At 37.6% G+C, this 24596-nt stretch overlaps 1 protein-coding gene across 1 annotated transcript in view; it reads left to right on the top strand.

The window, feature by feature from the left end:
- The window catches only part of EPB41L3 (erythrocyte membrane protein band 4.1 like 3), a 96572-nt gene that overhangs the window by 9410 nt on the left and 62566 nt on the right, over positions 1-24596 (top strand). The window lies entirely within an intron of this gene.

The raw sequence follows: 24596 nt of genomic DNA on the forward strand, positions 1-24596 counted from the left end.
ATGCCTGTTGCTAAAGTGTTCTGGTATTGCCTGAGCAATGCACTGTTTATTTTCTGTCTTGCAATGAAAACTATTCATTGTTTGTTCTTCACAGGTCACTGACAAAGAACGAGAATTTGCTGCTGGAGCTGCAAAACAGCTCGAATATCAGCAATTTGAAGACGATAAACTTTCTCAGAAATCATCTAGCAGTAAACTCTCTCGATCTCCATTAAAGATTGTCAAAAAGCCTAAAAGCATGCAGTGCAAAGTGATACTTCTGGATGGATCAGAATATACCTGTGATGTAGAGGTAAGTGTATATTTTAAAACTTTTTTGTCCCTCATACTGAGCTCTGGGGAATGTTGGCATAAAACATATAAGATACCTATTTTTTCAAAATTCTGGAAAATCACTCAGACCCAGTTTCTAAATACAAAATTATTTCCAAAGTCTCTAACAGAGAATGCAATTGCTAAATATACATATATTATTCCCCCCCCCCCAATTTTACTATCAAAAGAAAAATATTATCTTTAAAAAAATCTCTAATACTTCCATGGTAGGAAAAAAACTGGAAGCCTTAAAAATTAAATTTTCTTTAATATCATGGCTATGAGCTAGTATTTAAATGAATTTGACCTTTTCTATTTGAATAAATTATGGCCAAGTCATTTGTTTACTGATAGAAGCTTGGAAATTTTTGTACATAGGAGCGGTGGGATAATTTGAACTGTGAATGTCCTTCTCATGCTTAGACAGTGAGTAATTTGTAAAATGCACATTGTGGTAAGCATTGCAACTGAATGTTCTTTTGGTTAAAAAAACTAAAATCTTCTCAGAGAAAGGACAGTTGAATGACTTTTGTCCAAGATGGTTAGCAAGCCCAAGCTAACCGGTGAGAACGAGACAACTATGCCTAGCCGTTGATATGGGTGACTGTTGAGTGTTCCGAGTATCATGGAGAGTACATGTGGGGAATGAACTCAAGCCATGGGAGCAGGTCTCCGTGTGCTCAACCCATGGCATCTTCTCTCCACAGCTTGGAAGAGCAGCTTGCTCTTATTAGCAAGATGATTGAATTTCAGATTTGACTTTCATTCAAAGACCTCAGTCCTCCAACCTCCAGCCCCTGTCTTTTGTCAGAGAGACATCACACATCCTTCTACACCAGCCCCTCCACCACATGCTTACACAATTCATCTCTCCCACTGTGTGTGTTGACAGTCGCTCCCAGGCACGGGCAGTGTATGCCTATGTTGTTCCACATTTCTGTTCTTCTTTTCTCATGACACAGCCAGCATGAAGCTCACCTGATTTCCCACGTCCCACATTCATTCATCTCCACTTTCTCTGTCTACAACCCCCATATCATTCCTATTATATTTTGCATAATGCACTCAGGCACTCACTCAATGCTTTTCTTGTAACAGAAGATTCAAATCCATTTCAAGTTGATAATGTCAGTGAGGGTGGGAATAGGGTTAGGTTATTAAATTATTACAGATTGCAGGAACATAAGAAAATATTTTTTTGAAAATTATTAGATAAAAAGTTATTTAGTCTATCATATATATTCATAGAATTTTCATCATCATGTAACTTTGCAAATATTGATGTGTGAACTATATGCTGCAGGGGGTGAACTATATGTTCCAAGGACCCTACCTAACTGCACAGATCCATTTCTTGCATTTTCCTGGCTTCGATTTTGGCTAATTTCTTAGCCCAAAGTGTTCAGTTATTTATTTGGATATTTATTCTGGAAATGAGGATATACAATAACATACTTCTACCTATGTTTCATTATGAAGCTTAAAGGACTTTTATAACCTTAAGAGAGATTGTATATTTTTCCAGTGTGGATCCATTTTCATGAGAAATTGATCTAAGTCAAGAGAAGCTATTCCCCTTAACTTTAAAGAGTCTTTCTGTTGATTATATTATATGCTGGAATAAGTAGGGTTACCTGGCAGTCCTCTACTCATAGCTACCAGAGTTTTCTAAAGTAGAGGCTAGAAAAAAGTTTATAGTGTTTCACATGGGGAGAATAAATGCCACAGGACTGACCGAGGTTTGTGTAGTGCTGATCTTTTTGCTGAATTTAATGTATCTCATTCTTCAAATTCATTACAGATAATCTATAATTAACTTTGGATACAATTCAGTGTTACTGCTAATGTCACCGAATATGTTGAGTGGCAGTACAATGTTGGTCAGTTATTTTCCTTTATAATAAAGTATTTTTATAAATTTGACAGATTCTTAAAATTAACTTTAGTCTGGGACACAAAATCTTTGCCAACAGAATGTATTCAGTTTTACAACAGACACGATAGTAAAAAAAAAAATATGTTCAATACTGACATCACTGTAGAGAAGATGGAGAAATTTGGACATGGTGAAGTGAAATGGATTTATTTGTAGCTGACTAGTTGAATAAGAAAAATGGTCGTGAATCAGCATTGTGGTTCTCAAGGTGGGGATAAGATGCTAGTTGACAAAGCATATTCAAAATGCCTCTTTAGATACAAACGGTGGAACATAAACCTTGGCTGGCAAGGTAATGGGGTGTAACAGATAAACAGAGGATGAAAAACTTTATACTACGGAAGAGATCCTTTAGTGTTTGCTCTTCTTTAAAATACGTTTTTATCAAAGTTTTGGATGAAGGCACCAAGAAAAATTATTTTTGAAGTGATCCAGAGCTTTCAAAGTGGCTAACGGCCTGTGCGTCAGAATCCAGGTTTCTTGCAAAGTGGACGGTGTGGAACATTGAAGCAAAGTAGCAAGATAATGTTCAGTAGGCATGGAGGTAAAACGTCCAATTTTAAAGATCAAGTGCAAAATAGAAATATGTTTGGGGGAAGGGGTGGTCTGACTTAATGACAGTTTCGGTGAAACTCATCTTTGGATTTAAGTCAATTACAAACTCAACACAAACCACCTGAGCGGTGTAGCTGTCAGACACATTCACACAGTCACAGGCTGCTTCAGTGGAAGCTGTAGCATTTGGTTTACCGAAGGCAGTGAGTTCCCTGTGCTGCAGAGGTCACCTCGTGGTGTCTTGTTTAGTTCACACGTGATAGGAATGCTCCCAAACCACCAGACTGGGGTGCAAAAATGAAATTGTCTCCTTGTAACCCATGATTCTAAGTTACTTCCTTAAACTTTCTGAACCTCAATTTCCTCATCAGAAAAACGGGAGTGAAAATACTTGCCTCAAAAAGGCATTATTGAGAACATTAAAGCTGATAATTTATTTGAACATTGTCTGGGATGTCGCATGTTCTTGATAAATGGTAGCTATTGAATAACAACAGTGAATTCTACTTGAGCTTATTTGGGAGAGAGTTATAGGATGGTGAGTGATCTGAGAAACCTTCCCATGAGGACTGATGAGAGATAGAGCGTGTGTTGAATATAGAAAAAAACAAAATTTGGAGAGGACGGGATAGATAGCTAATTTCAGTTACTTGGAAAGGTGGTCATGGAATGTCTATCAACTTTTTTTTTTAACATATAGAAAGTAAAACTAAAGTTACAGGAAGTCGTATTTTAAATAAACAGAAGAGGAATGTTTTAAATGATTGCTGTCTACCTTGTAATATTATGTGCCCTGCCGTTAGGATTCCAACAGAAAGCGTAGGTACATTTATGGAAACCAACAGTTCCTCAGACCAGATAACTTCTAATGCCCTTTCCTACTCTAAGATTCATGGAGAAAAGAGGCAGATGCACACACAAATCTGAATTAAAGAAGCAGAATTGCTTCCCCAATCCCTGTCCCCAACACATGCGGTTGTAGTTGAATTAGGAACAGAATGCAGGAGATACACCAGGTGTAACTTTTGTTGCATTTAATAAGGCGTCAAAAAAGACATTTAACTTTAATGAAATCTTATGCCTGGGTGTTTCCCCATCGATTGTTTAATGCCTTCATTGCTTCACCATCAAAATCAACAAAGCTCAACTTTACTACGACTTTATCATTGGAATTTATAATCACCTATAAAGGAACCCCTGTGTACGTACACACACACACACACACACACACACACTCACTCACTCACTGGAATAGCATAGCCCAGGTCTCTCTTCTTTTGAAACCACAAGGTAGCATTTACTCGCACCTAGCAGTGCTGCAGCGGGAGAAGCCAGAGACCTGGAGAAGCAGGATGAAAGGAGGATGGCTCTCTGAGAGCAATGGCTGAACTCGTATTAAGTCTTCAATTTCTGCCCCCCAATATTTTGATAAGAACCTCTTCCAATTTTGCTGGCTTTTTCAAATTTTCTTCTAGCAGCAGGCTGAGATCTTTGTAGTATTCAGTATTTTAACATTTCAGAGACGTGTTCTTCAATAATTTTTTCAAATCCTTAGTCTCGATTATCTAAAATATAAAAAGATCTTATGAGTAAAATATAAGAAAAGATAACAAAAAAAAGTAAATTGATATATGCGTTTGAGAAATGTTTGCATACTACCGGATTTTATGTATGCTAACAAAATCACTAATACTGTCATTCTGTTAAAGAACCCAAGCAACTTCCTATAACCAGGAATGTTAATGTCTTGGCTGTTATTTCTTGACTATTTGTTTTAAAAGAGAAAATAAACAAAAATACTCTAGTCATGCACAATAGAGGAAATAGTGCTCCTCACATTTATTTTAGTACAGTTTCTTCTGTGTTTGGCAGACTCATTTGAGTCTGACTGATTAGCACACAAGATATTTCTTAATGACTATCCAATTAGAAATGTTTTCTCTTATTTGAGCAGCATTCTGATCTTAGTCTGATTTGATTTTAAGCAAATAAGTAAAACATGATCTGAAATTTGAGTTCATATTTCATAGTATGGGTTAGCTGCTGCATATAGACAATTTTTAAGCCATTTTATGGTGTAGTTTGGTTTCTTCTTTACAAGAAACCCAATTGGTGGATACTTTAGAGCATGACTGGAAAAGTGACAGAGGGTTTACCTTGCAGGTGTTCCTCACAAGGGCCCTGCCATAGGCCTCCATGGATGTGGGACCTCAGTTTACTCTCCTTAGCCCCTTCATACTGCTGCTTATTCAATTGTGAGGGAAACTTAGTGCTTATGAAACCCAAGTAAATTCACACGGGGTAGCACTGCGAGGGAAGATGCCAATGAATCAGCCACACTAGAGAGAGATTTGTACCCAGATTAGGGCAAATCAGAGAGCTACTTAAGTGCAGCAGTAAAATCATAAAAGCCTGCCCTCTAGGTTCAGCCCTGTCCAGACACTGGCTAGTTGAATGGGCTCCATCACTGAGTACCTTTTAGGATCCTCCAGGATGGCCTGGAACCCAGAGCATGCTCAGAAATGGTGTTTACTCCAACAAGCATGGACACCCTCCAGAAATGCGTCTGTGGAACCAAGGAGGGTAAAGAAATTTATGGCACTATATCCTAAATCTGCTTTTTTCATCTTCTAACTACTGGTCAAGAAGGGACTGTTAAAAATTTTTTAAAATGCTCTGTCTTGCCTGTGATTCAATTAAATATCCAAATCTGTTGTACTATTTTATGTACTCTACTTACTGGGATTTGGTTGGAGAAACAAATTCAATATCTGAATTTTCCAACTTCTATAGGCTATGTGATTAAAATGCATTACAATCTCTTTGGAAGGCCTTGACCAGACAGCAAAGACAATTGCCACAGTCTGGAAAACTGATTGGAGCGCCCTCGCCTTTCATGAATTACAAGAAATATTAATTCGTTATAAAAAAACAAAAAGGATTTTTTTCCAAACTAGTACAAGTATAGTTCATTCAAAAACTATAAGTATCAGAGTTTTTGATTCTATGTGATTGTGTAAATTTTGATTTAACCTCTCTGTGGGTCTCTGCTCTACTGAATGTCTCACCGTATCATACCATCTGTCATGTGCTATAACCGAGTGGCCCAGTCTGGCAGCAGCAGCTTTCCCGCTTGATGCCCCGGGGACTCCCAAGGGTGGAAGAGTTCTAATTAACTCGGTTTCCTTGCGTGCTGACTCTTTAGTGCAACCATAGGAACAGTTACTTACAAGGACTGTTAACACACCCGTTCTCATTTACCTGACATAGTTAGCATTAACTCTTCCCAAGATATTGTGATTTGCCCTCATTAAGGCAAATCCTTTTTACTAAAATTGTTAAATCTGTTTTCCTGGATTTCATTTTTTTAAGTAATAAACTCTAATTGTCCATCATGAATGTGAACGTGGTCTATTAAACCCTCTAAATAGTATTAATGTAAAAAATATGAGCATATATATGTCAAAAAATGCAACCAGTAAAACCCTCTGGTGTGTCTGTCACCATACTGTGAATTATGCTTTGGAAGCTGAGTGGATTTTGGAACTCGAGCGCCCGTGCACATTGGGTGACTGACACTGTATCAAAGATAAAAACCACGGAAGAATTCTTTTTGCTTTTGTCCCCAATTGTTTCATGGAATTAAAGCCTGACAGGGGATTCATTTCCCAAATATTCATATTCTAACCGTGGTGCTGAAAAAACACTAGGTTTGCTTTTTCACTTACTATTCTCCCAACTCTTCATGTTCCCATGGATTTTTCTGACCACTTTGTGTTGCTGATTTGGTGCCGTGAACCTCCCTGCCCTGTGTTCAGGCAGAGAGGATTCACAAACAAAGCGCTTTCCAGTATATGCATTTCGTCTTACTGGTTCCGGAGCACAGTGTCTTATTTATCTTTACCTCATACAACACAGCCATTGATTTTCCCATAGTAGGTATTCATTACTTATTTGTTTAGGTAACGAAGGAAGTAATCATCCAATTTTAAAAACAGTCTTTCTAGTTCTTACCATCCTGTGATTAACATTTCAGGTTATATATCTAGTTTACTGGCTTGAAATTTGCCTCTTTCAGAAACTTCCCCAACGTTGTCTCCGAATGTTTTCACGTGTGTTCTGAAAGAAATATTTTCATTTCCTTTACCCTATGGGCCTTGTTGCCATAGACCCATATGAGATGGCGCATTGACCACTGATCCTCCCCCAGGTCTCACGGGGAGGGTCCTGCACTTTCTCTCTCGGCTCCTTCTCCAGAAGTAATTTTCCTCAGCACACCTGGGTTTAGGTTTAATGTGAGGTTTGGTGAAAGACCATGTTAACAAAGAATACCTCTTCCTTTAAGTGCTCTTCTTAGGAGTGACAGGCCCAAACCCTGCTCTCGAGTCCTTAATCAGTGTCATCCTGCCTGGCGCCTATTCTGCTTCCACGTGCGAAGTGCCAGCTCACACCCACTTTAACCCCAGAAGCAGAGGAAGTTCTTTCCTACTTTCGCCCAAGGCATTCCTCATTCCTTCCTCAGGGAGTATTTGCCAGCCTGGTGTACCTCAGCCAGACCCTTGTGTAGAGACCACAGCTTCTCATTTACACAGGTTTAGCTGGCCCCATGATCCCAGTACAAGAGTGTTCGCTACCAAAGACATTCTCCAGATCCTTTCCTTGAAGTGGAACTATACTTACAGCTTCAAAAAATTGCATAAGGTATAGTCTGTACCAGGCATCTTATTAAAATCTTAGTATTTCCTAGAATACATTGACCATTTGCACATAGTAGGCAGTAAAATATTTTTTGACTGGAGAGTGAATCATTCGAGTTTAATTTCTATTTCTCTTAATGCATATTCTTTATTCTTTTACAATAATTTTGATTCATAGACCTGTCATAACACTTTGTGTAAAAGATGGCAAGGAATATTACTAACTTTGCAGGGCATTTAATATAAAGTATTTCTTGATGGCCCGTTATGTTCCAGGCACTGAAAATCAAATGAGTCAAAGACTTCAAGCTTAGACATGGGCTCATCTTAGCCATAGAGTCACACAACCTTAGATCTGGACGGGACATTGGAAATAACTGTCACCTACCTCATTTTACTGATGAGGAAACAGGTCTAGAGCAGTGAATTGTGTGCCTGAGGACACACAGCCTGGAAAACGCAGAGGAGGGCCAGAACCCAGATATCCTTCCTTCTTCTCCAGAGGTCTCTTAATGATGGCATCAAAGCATCCAAAGTGTGTAGCAGCAGAAAGAACAAACTGAAATATAGTATTTACCTCCAGCATGGACTTGTGAAATAGTAGAAAGAAAAGAAAAAAAAGAGAAAGATCTACTTTTTAGATTATTTAATATTAGTTAAATTCTCAAATATTTACTTTATTTGTAATTCTCTAAGCTTTTGATATCAAAATTGATCAATTTTTCTAGATTTTATAGGTAGCGCTGTATGTCATTTTTGGGTAAGCATCGCTTATCAGCCTTTTGGCTAAGATCAAATGTAGCATTTTTGGGTAAGTAGAAGGAAGTGAGATCACCAGTGTCTGTCTTTTCTCACTTTCTCATCTCTTTTTCCCTCCCTCCTCCTTGTGGCTGGAAGATTTTGAAATCTTGAAGCACATCTGCGGTAGACACTGTCAGGACTTCTTAAATGATCACTAAGTCTTTGGTTTGGGTTATACTATCAGGAAATAAGGTATTGTGTGAAGAGTAGAACTTGGAAACAATACTTTTTTATTGCAGGAAGAGGAAAATAGCTGGAGAGATAATACAAAAGCTCTTCCTAGTGGCGTGTGGAAAAGTGTTCAAGGCTTGACTCAGCTCTTTGTCTTAATACAGAATGATTTTAAGCAAGTTCTACTGTTATCACATAGCCCAGCTCGAAGCAGAGAGGCTAATATAAAATGGAGACCCTCGCCATCCCTTCCAGAGAGAAACAGTTTTCACTGTACAGTGATTTTTTTTCCAATTGTTGTGATCAATTGCCAGTTCATTTCATAATTACAGCATTTCCTCCACGAAAGACAGGTTATAATTTTCAAGATTACAGCTCATCTCCCTGTAGTTAGCATTTAAATTGATGCCTTTATTTTCCTGGAAGTACTCTTGGCCCTTTAGGAAGTTTAGGAAGCAGGCTACTGGCATCAGCCACAATATTAGAAAATCTTTTCATAGATGAGTAATAACCTGGGAAGATTTCTACATGGTGGATAGTCTCTTGAATTTTATATCACTTTTTCTTGTTACCTTCAGTTTCAGAGGGAGAATTTTTTTTGACCTTGTCTCCAAATTCTGAGACCAGTGTACAGCACCTGTGACCTCTTTTTGACTAGAGTTGAAGTCTGGTAGAATCATATGTTCTTAGAATTGGAGAACATGAACTCTAGTTCAATCCCCCAAAATGTGTATGTGGTGCATGTGTGCATGCACACACATTGCCAACAAAATATAGCAATGGATTCAGGGAAGACTGCATGGAGTACACTATGACATTGAAAATCCAATTGTAGGTACATAGTAAAATATCTATAAAGAACCAGCTTTCATAGGACTGCTGGCATGCACACACCAGCTGATCCAGTCTAAAAAGGAAGCGCAATAGACAGACAGTGATTAGTTTTAGGATTTGGTTGGAACATCTGTCTGCCTTATGGCCCAGTGTCCCACTGGCATGTGAAGAGAGGTGACTATGGTGCTCTTGCTTCAAAAAAAAGTTTCAACGTAGAAGGAGATATAAAACTGCATTTATGAATACCTTTTGTGGTTTTACCATTTCTATGATCATGTTAATTATTACAGCGGAGGAAAAAGGGAAAATCTGCCATGGTGGTTTTTCAGTCTAGTCTTGTTTGCTATTTGGATAGAGCAATTAAAATAATTCACTAGGAGATGGAAAATTAATGATGAAATGCAGAGAGGGAAAAGCTCTGTTAAAATGTTGCATAGTGAAATTGAATAGTTTCCTTTCTTACTTTTTTTTTTGTTAGTAACATGTATGCCTCGACTAATACTAAATGGCAATAAATTAATAAATTACCACAGTCAGTTTTGCCACTTATTTCAAAATTAATAGCGTAGTTAGCTTTCAATGTAAGCTTCAGTTGAGGCTATTGATACATGAAAAAGGTATCGTCGATCATTTTTGCCAAGGTTTTATATTTTTCTTATACTTGTTCATTCTCTCAATCATTCCATATCAGACAGACATTTTCAGAGTGTCTAGTATACAAGTTGCTCCAATAAACTGAGGGCCATTTAAAAATTCTAAATTAATTAAAGAGTTAGATTTAGCTTTGACAAATATTAACTTTTTTAAATAGCCGGGGACTTCTGCTAAGAAGCTCGCCCTGTGCATTCTCATGCTGCACTACTCGCAATGTTAAGGTTCCTTAAGACACAATAATGGAAATGTAGAACTCTGAATTTACATTGAATCCATTCACCCCGTAGCGGAACTAGCATTTAGTGTTTCAGTTGACAGGATCACTCACACCCAGGCTTTTAAAAATGTATTTATGAAACTCATAATGTATAGATACCCTAACAATTGAATATCTGAATATCTATGGAAGTAGTATGAATCAAATCAGACTGAAGGTTGTACAGGAGAATAAAATTTCTCAGTTGTCTCAATAAAGAATTGAATTTTGAGCTTAAATATGTTAAACATTTAGAGGCAGTACACCATAGTAACACTAGCTGGGTGGCATCTTGGCTTTGCCATTTGTTTATAAGTTATTCATCCCCTGACATCCTCAGTCTTCTTTACTGTAACCTGGAGCTCACTGGGTCGTTGAGAGTGATACAGAATGAGTGGTAAGTGTTTACATGTGCCAGGGACACTGTTGACTGACAGTGGCTAGCAAATCTGAAATATTCCCTAACTTTAGAGGAACATCCATTCCATAAAGAATATAAATATAAACTATTCTATAGGAGTGATGTGATGGTTTTTTAACATAAAAAATCAGTCTTCATACTGCTTAGAGATTTGCTTTTATCCTTCAGTGGGTAAATGGATAAACTGTTAATCCAGACAATGGAATATTATTCAGCATTATAAAGAAACGACCTCTCAGGCCATGAAAAGACATGGAGGAACCTTAAATGTATGTCACTAGTGAAAAAAGCCACTCTGAAGGGCTACCGACTATATGATTCCAACTATATGACATTCTGGGAAAGGCAAAACTATAGATACAGTAAAAAGGTCAGTGGTTGCCAGGGGTTAGGGAGGAAGAGAGAGAGAGGGATGAATAGGTAGAGCACAAAGGATTTTTAGAGCAGTGAAACTATTCTGTGTGATATTATAATGGTGAATATATATTATACATTTGTCCAATCCCATAGAATGTACAACACCATAATCACTTTGGGTGATTATGATGAGTCCATGTAGAGTTATTCATTGTAACAAAGGTATCACACTGTGGGGGGGCGTAGGGATGTTGTGGGGGGTCATGGGGGAGGCTATGTGTGTGTGAGGGGGCATATGGGAAATTTCTGTACTTTTCCCTCATTTTTATTGTGAATCTAAAACTGCTCTAAAAGTATTAAGTCTTATATAACAACAAAACCACAGGATCACAGACCCTACACTATTTAGAGATTTGCTCTTATCACCGAGCATTATATTAGATACTGGAAAGAATTTCTTAAATCTGAGGTAGTGAATTTTCTCTTAATTCTTCATTTCTAGGGGTTCCCCCCCACCACCTTTTTTTTTACACTGGAAAGAATAGTATCAGTGTTTTCACATTGATTTTTTTCATTAATTTGGCAGTTTGAGAAATACTGAATAATTTCTTTAAATATAGACAGGAAATAATTGTGCTTGTGTTTAATTTAAGGTGTAAACCCCATTTACCTAGACATTGTTAGGTTTGAGAAACTGACCTGGAAAATAGGAAATTTGCTTTTTTTCTCACACTGCTTAGTTAAGGTTCTGTTGCTTTTGTGTCAGAAATCAATAGCTATTTAACAAAATAGAATGTGTTCTGAAAATAATTATACACACTCTATTCTGCCTTTCAGTGGTAGTCTTATCCTGAACTGACTCACACTTTATGGCAAATAAGGAAGTGGTGTTCCTTGGCTTCAATATTGAACTCCTTCAAGTTATGTAGGGAAGTCTATCATAGAAGGGGTCTGATGAAGTCACACTGCTTTTCCTTCATCTTTAGTCCCTTTGGAAGTTGGCACAGAACATTCTTTCTAGTTCCACCTAACCTGGATTCACTATATTTTCTGATTTCTTACCTATTAACTTTGAAGAAGTTTTCTATTCACTTTTATTTTAAGTATCTTTAAAAATGCAGGTCATCCTATACTCAGAAATTTGTAAGTCATCAAAAAGAAATTGAAGAAGATACAAATAAATGGAAGATTATACCATGCTCATGAATAGGAAGAATTATATCATTAAAATGTCCACAAAACAATCTATAAAATACCAATGGCATTTTTCACAGAATGAGAACAAATAATCCAAAAATTATATAGAACCATAGAAGATCCTGAATAGCCACAGCAATTTTGAGAAATAAGAATGAAGTTGGAGGTCTCACACTGCTTGATATCAAACTTTACTGCAAGGCTATAGTAATCAAAACAGCATGGTACTGGGATAAAAACAGACACATAGGTCAATGGAACAGATTAGACAGCCTAGAAATAAATCCATGTCCATTTAATCTATGACAAAGGAGGAAAGAATATACAATGGGGTAAAGACAGTCTCTTCAATAAATAATGTTGGGAAAACTAGACAAATACATGTAAAAAAGATAAAACTGGACCACTTTCTTATACCATATACAAGAATAAACTCAAAATAGATTAAAGTCTTAAATGTAAGACCTGAAACCATAAAACTTCTAGAAAAACAAACATAGGCAGTAAACTCTCTGATATTTCTCTTAGTAGTATTTTTTTCTGATATATCTCCTCGGGCAAGGGAAACAAAAGAAAAAACAAACAAATGAAACTACATCAAACTACAAAGTTTTTGCACAGCAAAGGAAACCATCAACAAAATGAAAAGACAACCTATTGGAAGAGAGAAGATAATCGCCTATGATACATCTGATAAGGGGTTAATATCCAAAGTTTATAAAGAACTCATACAACTTAACACCAAAAAAAAACAAACAATCCAATTGAAAAATTGGCAGAAGACCTAAACAGATATTTCTCCAAAGAGGACATACAGATGGCCAATAGACATATGAAAAAATGTGCAGCATCACTAATTGTCAGAGAAATGCAAATTAAAACCACAATGAGATATTACCTCACACCTGTCAGAATGGCTATTATCAATAAATCAAAAAATAACAACAGTTGGTGAGGATGTGGAGTAAAGGGAACCCTCATGCGCTGCTGGTGGGACTGCAAATCGGTATAGCCACTATGGAAAACAGTTTGGAGGTTCTTCAAAAAATTAAAAATGGACATACCTTTAGACCCAGGAATTGCACTTCTGGGTGTTTATCCAAAGAAAACCAAAACACTAATTTGAAAAGATATATGCATCCCTATGTTCATGACAGCTCCATTTATAATAGGCAAGATATAGAAACAACCTAAATGCCCAACAGTAGACGATTGGATAAAGAAAAAGTGGTACATATATGCAATTGAATATTACTCAGCCATAAAAAATATGAAATCCTACCATTTGTGACAACATGGATGGACATGAAATAAGTCAAAGAAAGGAAGACAAATACTACATGATTTCACTTATATGTAAAATCTAAAGAACAAAATAAACAAAACAAAAACGGATTCATAGATACAGAGAACAAACTGCTGATTGCCAGATGGGAGAAGGTTTGGGGGGCTGGGTGAAAAAGGTGAAAGGATTAAGAAGTACAAATTGGTAGTAACATGGGAATTTGAAGTACAGCATAGGAAATATAGTCAATAATATTGTAATGGCTTTTGTACAATGCCAGGTGGGTACTGGATAATTAGGGAGATCACTTTGTAAATTATATTAATGTCTAATCACGATGCTGTACACCTGAAACTAATATAAAAAAAAATAAAATAAAAAGACAAAAATGCAGGTTATCCTATATGTGTCCTTCTGTAGCAGGTATAGGATATGGGAATCATTTTTTGCCTCTTAATTCTGTGGCATGCTTTTTTTTTTTTAGGTTTTATTTTTTTTTTTCAGTTATAGTTGACATTCAGTATTTTATTGGTTTCAGGTGTACAGCATAGTGATTAGACATTTATATAACTTTTGAAGTGATCACCCCAATAAGTCTAGTACCCACCTGACACCATACATAGTTATTACGCTATTGTTGACTATGTTACCTATGCTGTACTTTGGCATGCTGGGTTTTAACAAAATTACTAAGGATGCTAGGAAAAAGGAAGAGTTGGAAACCTACCCAACTCACTTCTTTTTCATGTTGGGACAGATCTACTACTATTGTAGAGAGTTTCTCTCGCCTGAAGAAATTGGGAGTGTGGCTTTCTGAGGCGTGTTTCCTGCATTCTTTCTTTTTAAGGACCTAGCTTTGAAACAGAGCTGATATTTAAAAAGCACGGCTGCAGATCTTTAGCTGGCTGTAGAAGACTCCTTAGGAGAATAGATTTCCCAATAGTGATTCATGTTGTTAAAAATGGCAAGCATGTATCCAATCACTGTTTGGCAGATAGATATTAATTATTGGAAAACGTTAGGTGACTATTCCTGCTGTGGTATTTAAGGGAACCTAAAGTCAAGTGGCATTCACATATTTTGTTTATTTTTAAGTTTCCAGAATAATTCTAATTATACGTGGGATACTTACATCATTGTGTTTAGAATTTGGGCAGATAAGGAAAGGTGAAAAGAGAGCACTGAATGTTAGAAACATCAGGGGCAGATGATTCAGATGAGACTGGAAAGGAAGGCCAAGGACTCATCAGGAAGGATGGGTTTGATGTGCTAACAAGGTTGGATGCTATTTGAATACATTGGTTTTCTACTTCTTTGTAATAAATTACCATAAACTTAGCAACGTAAAACATCACAAACTCATCATCTCATATTTTTTGACTGGTCCTCTGCTCTCGGTCTCATAAAGCAGAAATCAAGTCGTTTGCCAATTGTATCTTATCTGGAGGCCAGACTAAGGAACAATCTACCTTTATACTCCTTTGGGTTGTAGGCAGAATTCATTTCCTACTGCCTGTATGACTGAGGGCTTGGTGGCTGCCGATCAGGGACCACTGTTGGGTAGAGTCTTATGTCCTTGCTATGAGGTAACAAAGAACTTTTTTTATCTTGGATTCCACTACCTTTGATCTCTCTGACCTCCCTTTCTGTTACCAGCTGGAGAAAACTCTGCTTTTAAGGGCCCGTGTGACTAGGTCAGGCCCACCCTGATAATGTCCTATCTTAAGGTCAGCTGTGCCAACTAATATAACCTAATCACAGGAGTAGGAACTCCTGTATCCACAATCCCAGGGATTATGTGGGATATGTACACCAGGGAGGCAGGAAATCTTGGGGCCGTCTTAGAATTCTGCCTGTGGTAGGTGCTAGGGTGTTTCTGAGGGGCTTTATGTGGGGAAACTGTTGACCTTTTTCTTTTTTTCAATTTTTAAATTTACTTTTGTTTTTTAATAATTCAAAAAAATTTTAATTACTGTTGGCATACAATATTATATTAGTTGCAGGTGTACAACATAGTTATTAGACAATTGTATAACTTACGAAGAGATTACCTCGATAAATGTAGTACCCATCTGACACCATACATAGTTATTACAATATTATTCCTTATGCTATACTTTACATCTCCCCATGACTATTTTGTAACTACCAATTTGTACTTCTTAATCCCTTCCCCTTTTAACTCACCCCCTCCCAACCCTCTCCCATCTGGCAAACATCAAAATGTTCTCCGCATGTATGAGTTTGTTTTTGTTTTGTTTATTTTGTTCTTTAGATCCCACACGTAAGTGAAATCAAATGGCATTTGTCTTTCTCTGTCTGACTTACTCCACTCAGTACAATATCCTCTAGATCCATCCATGTTGTTGCAGATGGCAAGATTTCATTCTTTTTTTTTTTTATGGCTGAGTAATATTCCACTGTGTGTGTGTGTGTGTGTGTGTGTGTGTGTGTGTGTGTGTGTGTGTGTGTACTTCTTCTTTATTCATACATCCATTGACGGACACCCAGGTTGCCTCCCTATCTTGACTATTGTAAATAATGCTGCAATGAATAAATAGATCCACATGTCCCTTTGAAGCAATGTTTTGGATTTCTTCAGATAAATAACCAGCAGTGGGATTACTGAGTCCTTCTCTGCCTCTTGTTATAGCCTTTGTTTTAAAATCTGTTTTGTCTGGTATAAGTATTGCCACCCCAGCTTTTTTGTTGTTCGTTTCTATTTTCATGAAATATCTTTTTTCATCACTTTACTTTCAGTCTGTGTGTGTCTTTTGATCTCAAGAGAATCTCTTGTAGGCAGCATGTGGTAGGGTCTTGTTTTCTTATCCATTCAGCTACCCTATCTTTTGATTGAAGTATTTAGTCCATTTATATTTAAAGGAATTACAGATAGATATTGCCATTTTAGTATTTATATTTTTGATCTTTTTTCTTTTTTCTTCTTTTTCCCTCTGATATTTCTTATAATACTAGTTTGGTGGTAGTGAACTCCTTTTGCTTTTTCTTATCTGGTAAGCTCTTTATATCTCCTTTAATTTTAAGTGATAACTTTGCTGAGTAGAGCACTCTTGGTTATAGGTCCTTGCTTTACATCAGTTTGAATATTTCATGCAAGTCCCTTCTGGCCTGCAAAGTTTCTGTTGAGAAATTACCTGATGGTCTTACGGGAGCTCCCTTATAGGTAACTAGATGCTTTTCTCTTACTGCTTTTAAGATTCTTTTTGTCTTTAACCTTCGACATTTGAATTATGATGTGTCTTGGTGTGGTCCTCTTTGGGTTCATCTTCTTTGGAACTCTCTGCCCTTCTTCAGCTTGTATATCTATTTCCTTCACCAGGTTAGAGAAGTTTTTCATCATTATTTTCTCAGATAGGTTTTCAATTCCTTGCTCTCTCTTTTCTCCTTCCAGTATCACTATGATGTGAATCTTGGTACATTTGAAGTTGTCCCATAGGCCCCTTAAACTAGCCTCATTTTCTTGAATTTTGTTTTTCCTTGTTGTTGTTCTGTTTGGGTGTTTTCTACTTTATCTTCTAAATTGATTCTATCCTCTGCTTCATGTAATCTACTGTTGATTCCTTCTAATATATGCTTTATTTCAGTTATTGTATTCTTTATTTCCGACTGGTTCTTTTTATATATTCTATCTCCATTTTATGTTTTCTATTTCTCTACTCTTCCCCTGAGTTCATCGAGCATCCTTATAACCAGTGTTTTGAATTCTGCATCTGGTAGATTGTCTCTATTTTGTTTAGTTCTTTTTCTGGATCATTGTTCTGTTCTTACATCTGGGACATATTTCTTTGTCTCCTTATTTTGGCTGCTTCCCTATATTTGTTTCTATGTATTAAGTAGGGCTGATATATTTCCCAGTCTTAGTAGAGTGACCTTATATAGTAAGTGTCCTGCAGGGTCCATTGATGCAGTCTCCCTGGTCACCTGAGCCGGATGATCCAGTTATGTCCCTTGTGTGGGTTGTGTGTGCCCTCCTGTTGTAATTGAGCCTTGGTTGCTGTTTGCACATCAGTGGGAGGGATTGACATTCAGGCTGATTGGTTGTGAGGACTGGCTATGACTATAGCGGAGGAGCTCTTATGCAGGGGTTGACCCTACAGAGCAGGATTCGCTGTAGCAGGGTTCTGGTGCCTACCCAGTCTGCCTTCTGGGTGTGTCATTTTCAGAGGTGACCAGGTGGTGCTCTGATTTGGGAGGGGCCTTGCCTCAGGCCAAGTTCAGCTGCCTGTGCCCTTCCCAGGGCCACTCAACATGAACCACAAAGCAATTTTCAGATGGCTGCCACCTGCACTGTGCTTGGAGGTCCCTCGAGAGGCTAAGCCCTGAACTGAGGCCAGCTGCTGCTAATGTCAGTCTTGGGTCTGCTCAGCAGGAGGTACAGGGCACACAGAGGCCACATGTTGCTTGTTTGGGGTTTGCGAATCTTTGAGAAATTTTAGGAAAGTCTGCATCATGAGCCCAGATAGGCCATTTATATGGAAAAGCCACAATGGAAGTGGCTTGGGTGGGCCTGAAAATTGAGTGGGACAGAGTCTCAAGGAATCACCAGGGCAGGATGACCACTGTTAGCCAGGTTGATGGAGACTCAGAAATAGCAGCCTCCTGTGTCTACACACTGAGTGGTGGGAGGGCCCAACAAAGAATCAGTGGCCTCCACTAACATTTCCATCTGTGAGAAAGTTGCCCCTCCAGCCCTCGCCGTGAAGGCAGACAACTCAGTATGTCCCTGGTACTTTTTGTCCCTGGTACCTTTTGAGATGCTTCTTCTGTGCCAGAGCTCAGAGCAAGTGAGTCCATCAGCAGGTAAATCTATGCATGGGCCCCTTACAAGGAACGTCTGCAGCTCCAGCTACCCCCATCTTACTCAGCCACAATCTCCATTAGTTTTTACAGCCAGTAGTTATGGGGACTTTTCTTCTCAGCCCTGGAACCCTGAGGGACCTCTATAGCCAAGATAACATTCCTAATTTTCAACATCCACACATGGGATCAACCTTGTTCAGTGTCTCCTCCGCTCTTGTCTGTCTTAAGGTGGCCCCTTTTATATGTCCTTAGTTGTAGAACTTCTGTTCAGCTAGACCTCAGGTCATTTTCAGTGATGATTGTTCTGTAGTCTAATTGAATTATTGATGTGGTCATGACAGGAGGCTAACGCAGTATTTAATTACTCTACCATCTTGACTGAAACTAGATATTTAAAACATACTTCTCTTAAATGGTAATTGAAGAAGAGTATACTTAAGACAAGGACACTAGTCTGCTTTAGTCTGCTTTATTGCAATGAACTAGGCAAAGGATGCTGAGGACCAGAAACAAGGCAGAGGCAGTGGATTAGAGGAGCGAGAACATATTTTTAAGAACTATCAATGAAGACAATTAGATTTGGTTAATCAAATGTGTGGGGAAGACATGGGTAGTGATAAAAGAATGTAAGTAATAGTGCCTTCCAAATTTCTTGGTTGAGTGACCACATAGACAAGTAGAACACAAGAAGAAAAGTTTATGGGGAAGATAATGAATTTAATTCAAATCAATTGAATTTAAAGTGCCCAGAATATGAAAGTAGCAGTCTACCATTGCAACTGGATATATCATTTGGCATTTGGAGGAGAGGTCAGCCTGGTGACTTTGTGGGAGCCATTATCTTTTATACTAATTCAAATATGGGAGTGAATGAGATTGTGCAGATTGTTAATGAATGATTAAGAAGAAAAGAGCACTAAGAGTACAGCTCTGGGGAATACTAACATTTAAAGTTAGGAGTGGAGTATGTTTTGTCGAATCTCTCCCCTCCCCCCCTCAGATTCTTCCATACACCACCAAACCCCTGCCCCTTTTCACCATATCCCAACTAATGAAATGGATGTGCCTGACCCTATGGGGAAATTACAGTAGTAATTATGGTTGAGTGAGTCTCTAAACAATTCAAAGAGTGTCTACATAGAAAAATATTCTCAGCATCAATTTTCTAAATGTCATTAAAGCATTGCACTACTGGGTGGAGAAAACAGGGAGCTGGAGATTGTACACGGTACTATCCATTGAAAAATAATTGTTGCCATTTATTGTGATTGATTCTTTTGCTCCAGTTTGTTGCTTATTCTTTTATTTCTTTAATTTGGCTCTTTACTGTCTTTTGTCCATTAAAATTTCAGTTACACAAAATGGTAAGAACCATAACATTTCTTTTTTTTAAGATTTATTGAGGCACACTGGTTTAATAAAATTATATAAATTTCAGATATACAACATATAATATGATATCTGTATACTCTATTGTGTGCTCACCACCAAAAGTCTAGTTTCCTTTTGTTACCATATATTTGACCCTCTTTACCCAATTTTCCCTTCTTCCATCACCCTCCCCTCTGGTAACCACCATTCTGTTGTCTGTATCTATGAATTTGTTTTTGTTTTGTTTCATTAGTTCATTTGTTACTTTTTTGTTTTATATTCCACATATGAGTGAAATAATGTTTTTGTGCTTTTCCATCTAACTTATTTCACTTAGCATAATACTCTCAAGATCTAACCATGTTGTCGCAAATGGCAATATTTCATCTTTTAATGGCTGAGTAATTTTTCATTGTATATATACCTCCTCTTCTTTATCCAGTCATCTGTTGGTGGACACTTAGGTTGCTTTCATTTCTTGGGTGTTGTAAATAATGCCGCAATGAACGTAGGGGTTCCTGTATCTTTTCAAATTGGTATTTTCATATTCTTTGGATAAATACCTAGAATAAGGATTGCTGGTATCATATGGTAGTTCTATGCTTAATTTTTAAAGGCATACCGTTTTTCATAATGGCTACACCAATTAAGGAATGACTGATCCTTGATTTATTTGAACAGCTTAGAATACTATTAGGAGTAGTTGTCCATTAGCATGCTATATAATTGTGATTTTTAAGTGCCATAATTATATTCTGAACAGTGAAGGAGTTTTTCAGAAAGTTTTCTTAAAATTTTTATCTTGAATTAGAAAAAATAAACCCCTTATACATAACCTCCAGCAAGTTTTCAGTTTGGGGCTATGGTAATACCCTGCTCTTCATTCAGATAACATCCCGGCCCCCCCACACTTGGCTTCCCCTTCCTCCTAGTCCAGGACAGAACAGCACCTAGTTCCTAATGCCTGGTTTGGTTGCCTCTCTTACAGCAGAGAAGCAAAGGATTCTTTCCCTCTTCAATTTCATGGGTCGTATTGACTAGCAAGTGCACTTTAAGCTTTTTATTTGTTTCTTCTAAAAGAGGTCACGGATTCCAAGTTGTGGGAGCTTTTTGTTGGAAAACATACCATTTCCATCGATAACATTAGCTTCTTATAATCTGTTATTTCCTTTGTCAGACAACTATTAAGGATATTTTACTTCTAGATAAATGGAATTTAGGTCTTCCTATTACTTCTCCTGCCAAGACTGCCATATTTTGTTAGTGTTGCTTAGTGACTGTTTCCTGCAATCTAAGTCCAGGATATCTCTACAAATGGCAAATTGAAGTGGCCAGATTAGATATTAATTCATGAAATGCTTCATACAGTGGAGGTTTCTTTTTGTCAACAAAAAAAGATATTTTTGCTGCATGGGAATATATTTGTTCAATGTGACAGACAGCTGTGTTTAACTGGTATGTACATTCAGAGTCATTTTCTAATAAGGGTGAAAGATAATCCTTTCTCTAAGTCCTATTTACAATTAGGAATGCACTTTATTTTCCCTGTTGTTGCTTATAGGAATGAGTGATGGTATGCAGATGTATAGCTAGCACAAGGAAATGGTTCTTATTATGGTATTTGGAAAATCAGAAAGAATAAAGAGACTTGTTATTTCTTATGGAATGCCATGGTGACAGCAAATAATGTCACTAAAGAGTCACCACATTCTTTAGGGAAATGCCATTAGACTGAGCTTATAAAGCACATGAATGATTGTAAACGATGACCCCAAGCAAAATGCTTCAGTTATGTCTCCAGTTACTCCTTTAGAAAAAATACTATCCAGAATGTCATGACTTGCAGAGCATCTTTAATAGTACAACACTGAAGAATTCGTCATTATAAGAAAAAATAAACACCGAAATTATAAATGTAATTTGTTTCAAAAATACATTTTATTTTATCTTGGAGCTCTTATTATTTTTAGCCCACCATGCTCTAACAGGGATTTATGGTGTTTTACATAAATACATTTAATATAATGAGAAGAAAATAAATAAGTGGAAAGAAGGACCAAGGGAAACAGAGAAAGAAGCCAGGAATGAGGTTAGACCACAACATTTATGTTCTGAGTGAGCACTCCAGCAGGCATGGAAGAGGAAACTTTGACTCATAGTGTCCACACAATAAAAACGCCCCAGTTGTTCAAAAAAATACGTTTATTTCTGATCTGGTCATTTGAGAGAAACTCTCTACTGCAGCTCTCTGCTGGAGCCTTCCAGGAGTAGATCATGAACAGCTATCAGGAAATTCTCAGTGCTTGTTATTTCTCTCAATCAAACCTTTAATAAGCATTAAGTAATGGTTTGTCAGTTTGAGATTATGTTCCTCATTGAATATTCTAGATATGCAGCTTTTTATGTTGTCATTTTAGCTGGAAACTATATTTTTAAATAGCAGAACAAGGGATGATATCGTCATCTCAGGAGAAGTGAGGGCTTGACAAGAACATGCTCACAAAGAGAACACCCTCCTCCCGCAAGGACATGAGCCAAGCAGTGCCTGTTAAAATACACCTCAAATATTTAGAACTAAGTTGTTGAAAAGACAAAAGGATGCTCAGGACCCCAACACTGTACTTTATAGAGCATAGATAGCTTCAGTGATTTCAGCTCAGAAAAACTTTAAAGCTAGAGCAATATAATTCTTTCTGTACTCTTCAAGATAACCTCAAAGCAAAATATATGCTTAGATATGTAAATGAATTTATTTCCTTTATAGGAATGTTAGCTGTAAGCCCATATAATATTGTGACTGCTCCAAAACTATTGATTTCGGTTTTAGAAAGGCTCTTAGGTAGCAGGACCAATTGCACACTTAATAGTTAACTCTCCTATCTGCTGTCCACATTTTTATCTTCCTGTTCTCCTGTAGTTAGATCGGGGAGAGGGAGTAGTTTTCCTTCTTATCCAGAAGTTTTAAATAAAATTTTAAAAAGGGAATCCAGGTCACACCCTGTTTACTACACATGAAACTACTCACATTCTTCAAAAGACAGAACTACTAAGCAGGTGGTATGAAAATATGGGCCTGTTGATATCTCAGAGATCAGGCTGCTCTAATGCAGTTTAATCAAGGGAGGTCTTTCAAAACCATGATCCACCTCATGTTTGTCTATTCCAATGTGAGAGGTGTATCAAATGAAAGTAAGGGAGTACAGTCATAGCTCAGGACCACTTGCCTCTTCAGAACTTGAGAAACTTATCAGCAAATTAACCTGCAACATTAGAGGTAGAATTTAAAAAACTAATAGGTATTTTATTTGTGGAAATAAAGTACTGGTTTTTTTTTTGTTTTTTGTTTTTTGTTTTTTGTTTTGCAAAGGTGGTAGGAGTGGAGGGTAGGGGGAATCCAACACCATAGATCTGGCCAGAGCATATTATACCTTCGTGGTAGAAAAATATAAATAAACTGGTCATGAACAAATTTTAAAGATCAACAATTTTTGAAGAGTTTTGAAACAGAAGATCAACCTCAGGTGTATTTATTTAGTTTGATTTTCTTTCCTATTTAAAAATAATAATTCTACTCTATGTGCTGGGAATCTAATCATGAATTTAAACTGCTTGCCTGAGAGGCTAACATTAATGTTACTCAAATCATAATACGAACCAGTATAAAATTGCCACCCTGACATGTGCAATGCAGGAGTTGCAAAAATATGTTTTCTCAGATTTGACGTAGTATTGGGGGTCAGGTATGGAATCATGAGGGAAGGGGTATTTGAGTAGACATCTGAAGGATGGGTGGATGGAACTTTCCAGGTGTGCAGACTTCTTATGGCAAGAGAAAGCCTTGGAAGGAAAGAGGGCTGAAGGAAGTCTGCATGGTGGTGCATGGAGAGCCAGGCAGAACACTGGTGGGGGAGGCTGAAGAGGAAGCAGGCAAGGCTTCTCAGGCCATGATGGGGTCTTACCACATTCACATTTTGGCTTTCTGTGTCCCAGGGCATCTCTCACTACTGAATTTGATAGTCACATTCTGGCCTTTCCACATGGTCTTATTCTCCCTGAGAGTTTTGTTTGTTTGTTTTTATGTAAAAAGAGAAGTTAAAATAAATTTGATAAAATCTTTGAGTGACCTTCTTGGAATTTCACTTTACATCATAGCACGCATCCTCGATCATAGGCATTTTGCTGCCCAGCAGTCCTTGTTAAACCAGGTGAGAGCAGGTAGGACTGGTTTATAGGATCAACATTAAAAGATGGGGGATCATCATCGCCCGAGTCCCTTAGGAACATTGGCAAGTCCCTCAGTCCTGAAACTCCCAGTTCAGTCCTGAGCACAGATAAGCTGCAGGAAAGACAGCAATTCTCACATGAGCACAAGAAAAAGCAGAATAATCTGAATAAGTGAGTGAGATTTTACTTTTTACTTGAATGGGATGTTTTAAATTTCCTGTTACAGTTGTTTATTAGGGCAAATGGCTCTACCTACTTTAAAAGCAGTTTGTTTTCTTGATTCAGTTTGCCTTATAGTTTCAATTTTTATGTGATTGTTATTTACTACTATTTGCTAATGCTATTCATTCTTTAAAAAAACTTTAACCAGAAAACTTAAAGAAATAGCCATCTTAGATTCACTTAAATGAGGCTTTGGAACTGCTGCAGGGAGGGTGACTTCATGCTGCTCCAACTTCTACTTCTGCTGACCCGAGGACACCCTGGCCCATCTGGTCTGGTTCTAGAACTGGGACCAGGCCTCCCTTCTTTGAAGGGATGAGCAGCGTCCTCCCCACCCCCACTCACTGGAGTGGGGACTGACAGGCAAAGAGGATTAGTGCTAGCTTTTCAGGATTGGAGCTCAGGTGGTATTAAACCAGGATGTCCCCGATTAAGTGGTGTCAGAAAACAATACCGACCTTTGATATATAGATCCAGCT

This window comes from Pteropus vampyrus, unplaced genomic scaffold, assembly GCF_000151845.1.
Source record: "Pteropus vampyrus isolate Shadow unplaced genomic scaffold, Pvam_2.0 Scaffold122, whole genome shotgun sequence".
NCBI lineage: Eukaryota > Metazoa > Chordata > Mammalia > Chiroptera > Pteropodidae > Pteropus > Pteropus vampyrus.